The sequence below is a fragment of the Neomonachus schauinslandi genome, chromosome X (genome assembly GCF_002201575.2).
Source record: "Neomonachus schauinslandi chromosome X, ASM220157v2, whole genome shotgun sequence".
Taxonomy (NCBI): domain Eukaryota; kingdom Metazoa; phylum Chordata; class Mammalia; order Carnivora; family Phocidae; genus Neomonachus; species Neomonachus schauinslandi.
The window spans coordinates 66,294,912-66,300,796 of record NC_058419.1 but is presented as its reverse complement, the minus strand read 5'-3'; the positions used below and the strand labels follow the sequence as shown (position 1 = coordinate 66,300,796).

Below are 5,885 nucleotides of genomic sequence, written 5' to 3'. Positions count from 1 at the left end.
ATGTGGTCTATCAGGTTGATTGATTTGTGAATATTGAACCACTCTTGCGGCCAGGAATAAATCCCACTTGATCATGGTGAGTAATTCTTTTTTTTTTTTTTTTAGATTTTATTTATTTATTTGAGAGAGAAAGAGAGGGAGAGAGAGAGAGCACAAGTTGGGGGGTGCAGGGGGAGAGGCAGAGGGAGAAGCAGACTCCCCGCTGAGGAGGGAGCCTGATGCGGGGCTTGACCCCAGGACCCTGGGAGCATGACCTGAGCCGAAGGCAGGCACTTAACCGACTGAGTCGCCCAGGTGCCCTGGTGAATAATTATTTTAATATACTCTTGGATTCAATTTGCTAATATTTTGTTGAGAATTTTTGCATCCATGTTCATCAGGGATATTGGCCTGTACTTCTTCTTCTTTTTTTTTTTTTGGTGGATTCTTTATCTGGTTTTTGAATCAGGGTAACGCTGGCCTCATAGAATGAGTTTGGGAGTTGTCCTTCCATTTTTTTTTTTTTTTTTGGAAAAGTTTGAGAAGTATAGGTATCAGATCTTCCTTAAATGTTTGGTAGAATTCCCCTGTGAAGCCATTGAGCCCTGGACTTCTATTTGTTGAGAGATTTTTGATTATTGATTCAATTTCTTTGCTGGTTATGGGTCTATTCAAATTTTCCATTTCTCCTTGTTTAAGTTTTGGTAGTTTATATGTTTCTAGGAATTTAACCATTTCTTTCAGATTGCCTAATTTATTGGTGTATAATTTTTCGTAACATTCTTTTAAAATTGTCTGTATATCTTTTTAAAATTTTTTTAGAGAGGGGGAGGGGATTTTTTAAAAGATTGTATTTATTTATTTATTTTATTTTTAATTTTTATTGTTATGTTAGTAACCATACAGTACATCATTAGTTTTTGATGTAGTGTTCCATGATTCACTGTTTGTGTATAACACCCAGTGCTCCATGCAAGGGGCAGAGAATCTTAAGAAGGTTCCATGCTCAGCATGGAGCCTGACATGGGGCTCAATCTCACAACCATGAGATCATGACCTGAGCTGAAATCAAAAGTTGGATGCTTAACCAATTGAGCCACCCAGGTGCCCCAATAATTGTTTGTATTTCTGTGCTGTTGGTTGTGATTCCTGCCTTCTCATTTCTGATTTTATTTATTTGGTTCCTTTCTCTTTTCTTTTTGATGAGTCTGGCTAGGGATTTATAATTTTTATTAATTTTTTCAAGGAACTAGTTCTTGGTTTCATTGATCTGTTCTACTCCTTTTTTGTTGTTGTTATTTCTATATCTCTTATTCCTGCTCTAATATTTATTATTTCCCTTCTTCTGCTGGCTTTTGTTTTCCCTTGTTGTTCTTTACCTAGCTCATTTAGGTCTATGGTTAGGTCGCCTATTTGAGATTTTTCTTGCTTCTTGAGGTAGGCCTGTTTTGCTATATATTTCTCCTCTTATGACCATTTTTGCTGCATTCCAAAGATGTTGGACTGTTGTGTTTTCATTTTCATTTGTTTCAATGAATTTTTAAATTTCTACTTTTATTTCCTTGTTGACCGATTCATTCTTTAGTAGTGTGTTGTTTAACCTCCATGTATTTGTGGTCTTTCCAAATTTTTTCTTGGGGTTGAATTCAAGTTTCATAGCGTTGTGGTCAGAAAAGATGTGTGTTATCATTACAGTCTTTTTGTACTTGTTAAGGCCTGAGTTTTGACATAATGTGTGCTCTATTCTGGATAATGTGCCATGTGTGCTTGAAAAGAATGTGTATTCTATTGCTTTAGGATGGAATGTCCTGACTATATCTTTTATGACACTGGTCCAGTGTGTCATCCAAAGCCATTGCTTCCCTTTGATTTTCTGCTTAGATGATCTGTCCATTGCTGTAAGTGGGGGTGTTAAAGTCCCCTAATGTTGTTATCAATATTGTTATCAATTGTTATCACAAGAATTGTTAATTCTTTTATCTATCTGGGTGCTCCCACGCTGGGGACATAAATATTTACAATTGTTAGAATCCTTACATTTCTACATAAATTTTAGAATCGACTTTTCAGTTTTTAAAATGCATCTTGTGATTTTGATTTTGATTGTGTGCCATATATACAATTTAGGAGAAAATTGATATCTTTACAATATTTAATATTCCAATCAAAATTATGCAATTTCTTTTCATTTATGGATTTTTATGGTATTTTCTTGCAGTTTTTTTAAATTAACAAACTTAACTTTTTAGAGCAGTTACAGGTTTACAGCAAAGTTGCATGGAAATACAGAGTTCCTCTATAGCCCCTGCCCTAACATATGCACAGCCTCCCCCATTTTTGATATCATGCACCATGTGGCACAATTGTTATAATCAGTGAACCTACACATCATGCACATCATTGTCACCCAAAGTTCATAAGTTAAGGTGCATTTCTGATGTTTTAATTCTATGGGTTTTGCAAATTTATAATGACATGCATTTATTATTACAGACTTGGAGTATTATCACTGCCCTAAAAATCCCGAGTTCTGTCTATTCATCCCTCCCTTGCCTCTGACTCCTGATGACCACTGATATTTTTACTAAATATTCAGAGAGGGATATATTATTTTAAGTTTTTATTTAAGTTCCAGTTAGTTAACATACAGTCTAATATTAGTTTCAAGTGTATAATTTAGTGATGGGGATTAAGGAGTGTATTTGTGATGAGCACCAGGTGTTGTATGTAAGTGTCGAATCACTAAATTGTACACCTGAGAGGTATACTTTAACAACTCTGTGAAGCAGTAGAATGTTATTTTGGGATTATTTACACAAATGCAAAAAGGAGATTCCTGCAACATGTTCAAATTTATAGTATTTGCAGTCTAAAAATGCAGTTGGTAATTCGGAAGATATTATCAGAATTAGTTACCTGTTCTTTATTTGTTTTTCTTTATATATTTGTATTTACTTCCATGAAAATGTGAAGAACAATTCATTTTGCAGGCAAGGTATTTGTATTGTAACATATGACCTTCAGAATTAAGTGGTGAAATTTCACAAAATAGTTCAAATATTGACTTCTTTAAAACCTGAAGAAGGTTTGATTGCTTTTTAAGGGTTTGATATTATGATTATGCTTTTATGATTTGTTGTTTAATGGGTGCTCATTTTTTTTCCATGTCCCAGGCTTCTTTATTTAAGAACAAAGTGATAAGTGACATGGGGATTAAAAACAAAAGCATCCTGGAACTTCACCTTCCCTCCAACCTGTTCCCCCCAATCTCCCTGCCCCCACATCCCTTTTGTTCCCAAGTCATTTCTTAGTGAATGAAGAACTTAATCCCAAAGCCCTGGTACAAACCTTAGGTTCTCTTTCCCTAGCTGTCCCCCTTCCTCTGCCCCCCATTCCTGGGAAGGGCTGGCACCTCAGTTTGAATGCATGGGAGAGCCCAGAGTGGTGACAGAGACAGAGGGAAATGCCTCACCCTCAGGAAAACCAACTGGGGAGTATAGTATAGTGAAGTGAGGGCCTCCATAGCCTGGGATACCAAAATGGTACCAGAGGAAAGGATACTGGTGCCTGTGAGGAAGGGGGAGAGCAGCCTCAAAATCTTCTTGTGAATAGTCACTGATCATTTACCCTTCTGGCAATGATTGCAGAACCACACTCAGACCACATCCTTCTCAACCTGAGCTGCTGGGCAATGTGGCTGATCTGCTGCAAGGTGGGTTTCAGGCACTGCAGGAACATGTTCTCCAGGTTGTCTCTCACTTGGTTCTCCATACTTGTTCACTTTCTCTTTGGGGCTGGACAAAGGTCTCTGCTTTGCATATTTCATGTAGATTTTCATTGTTGTCACCTTCCTCCACCCACTTCTGCAGCAGGGTCTGCAGCTTGTACGTGTTCTTGAAACTGAGCGGCAGAGCCTAAAAACCGCAGATGGTTCTTTGGCTGAACACCTTCCCGAAGAGAACCTCCAGGGTGAACCCCACATTCGCCTGAGTATATCCCAGAGTGATCCTCTTCTGCTTCAGGAGCTTTGTGAATTGTTCCAGGTCTTTCTGCTGAGCTTTGATGTCCTGGGACTCCTAAGGGTCTTGCTCCAGCTTCTCCTGGTCAGGCTGCACAATCCCAGGTGGGGAAGTACAAGGCTCAGGGGAGGCCCCCTCAGAGTTGCTCCACCCTGGCCCCCAATTCGCCCTCTGGCTGAGAGGTCTCCAGGCTGTCTTGAGGTCCAACCTGAGGTCCACAATATGCCATCCCCTTGCAGAACTCATATGGCAGGGGCAGGGGGTGGGGGTGGGTACAGGGAAATCCCCCACACCTCAGTGCCTGGCCCAACCCCCCACCGGGTTCCTGACCTACCGAGATGGTCTTGGAAGCTCATCCAGGTCCGAGGGTCAACCCAGCTGGCTCTGGCCCTCCTGGCCCATTATCTCCACCACCTGGTGGGGGTGAGAAGGCCAAGTCAGAAGCCAGGTGTCCAACCATGGGGAATGGAGGCACCCCAAGCTGGGAGCCTGGAAAAATGAGGACTCTCCAATGCTCAACACCTCTATTGTGTGCTCATTTTTATTTACTTAGTACACAGCTTGGCAGCCTTTCTTTTTAAAAAAATTTTTATTATTGATGTACAATTGTCATACAATGCTATATTACTATCATGTGCACAACATAGTGATTCAACAATTCTATATATTATGCAATGCTCCCCATGATAAGTATAGTTATTATTTGTCACCATACAATGTTATTACAGTATTATTGACTATATTTCCTAGGCTGTACTTTTTTTCTTTATTTTTATTATTATGTTATGTTAATCACCATACATTACATCATTAGTTTTTGATGTAGTGTTCCATGATTCATTGTTTGCGTATAACACCCAGTGCTCCAGGCAGAACGTGCCCTCTTTAATACCCATCACCAGGCTAACCCATCCCCCCACCCCCCTCCCCTCTAGAACCCTAGTTTGTTTCTCAGAGTCCATAGTCTCTCATGGTTCATCTCCCCCTCCGATTTCCCCCCCTTCATTCTTCCCCTCCTGTTGTACTTTTAATTCCCATAATTTATTTATTTTACAACTGTAAGTCTGTACTCTTAATTTCTGTCGTGTATTTCACCCACCCTCACACTTTCCTCCCCTCAGGGAACCACCAGTTTGTTCTCTGTATTTTTGAGTCCTTTCTGTTTTTTTGTTTTGTTTTGTTTTTTTAGATTCCACATATAAGTGAAAGCAAATGGTATTTGCCTTTCTCTGTATGATTTATTTCACTTAGCATCATATCCTTAAGGCCCATCCATGTTGCCACAAACAATGAGATCTCATTCTTTTTTATGGATGAGTAGTGTTCCACTGTATATTTTATATTTTATAAATATATTTAATATGTTATATATATATATAATACATACATAAATACATGCCATATCTTCTTTATCCATTCCTCTATAGATAAACAGGCTGCTTTCATGTTTTGGCTATTGTAAATAATCCTGCAATGAACATAGGGGTGTATATATACTTTTGGATTCATGTTTTTATTTTCTTTGGGTGAATACTGAGTGGTAGGATTAGTGAATCGTATGGTATTATTATTTTACTTTCTTGAGGAACTTTTATACTATTTTTCCTAGTGGCTGCATCAATTTGCATTCTCACCAACAGTGCATAGGGTACCCTTTACTCCACATCCTTGCCAACACTTGTTATTTGCTTTCTCTTTAATACTAGCCATTCTTACTGGTGTGAGGTGATATCTCATTGTGGTTTTGATCTGCATTTCCCTGATGAGTAGTGATGCTGAACATCTTTTCATGTGTCCATTTGCCATCTGTATGTCTTCTTTGAAAAAATGTCTATTCAGGTCCTCTGCCAATATTTTAGTCAAATTATTATTACTGTTATCATTTTG

General features: G+C 38.7%; 1 pseudogene; it reads right to left on the bottom strand.

Annotated features, from left to right (window-relative positions):
• Positions 1-3,392: 3,392 nt before the first annotated feature.
• On the bottom strand, positions 3,393-4,458 carry LOC110578191 (annotated as a pseudogene).
• Positions 4,459-5,885: the final 1,427 nt, after the last annotated feature.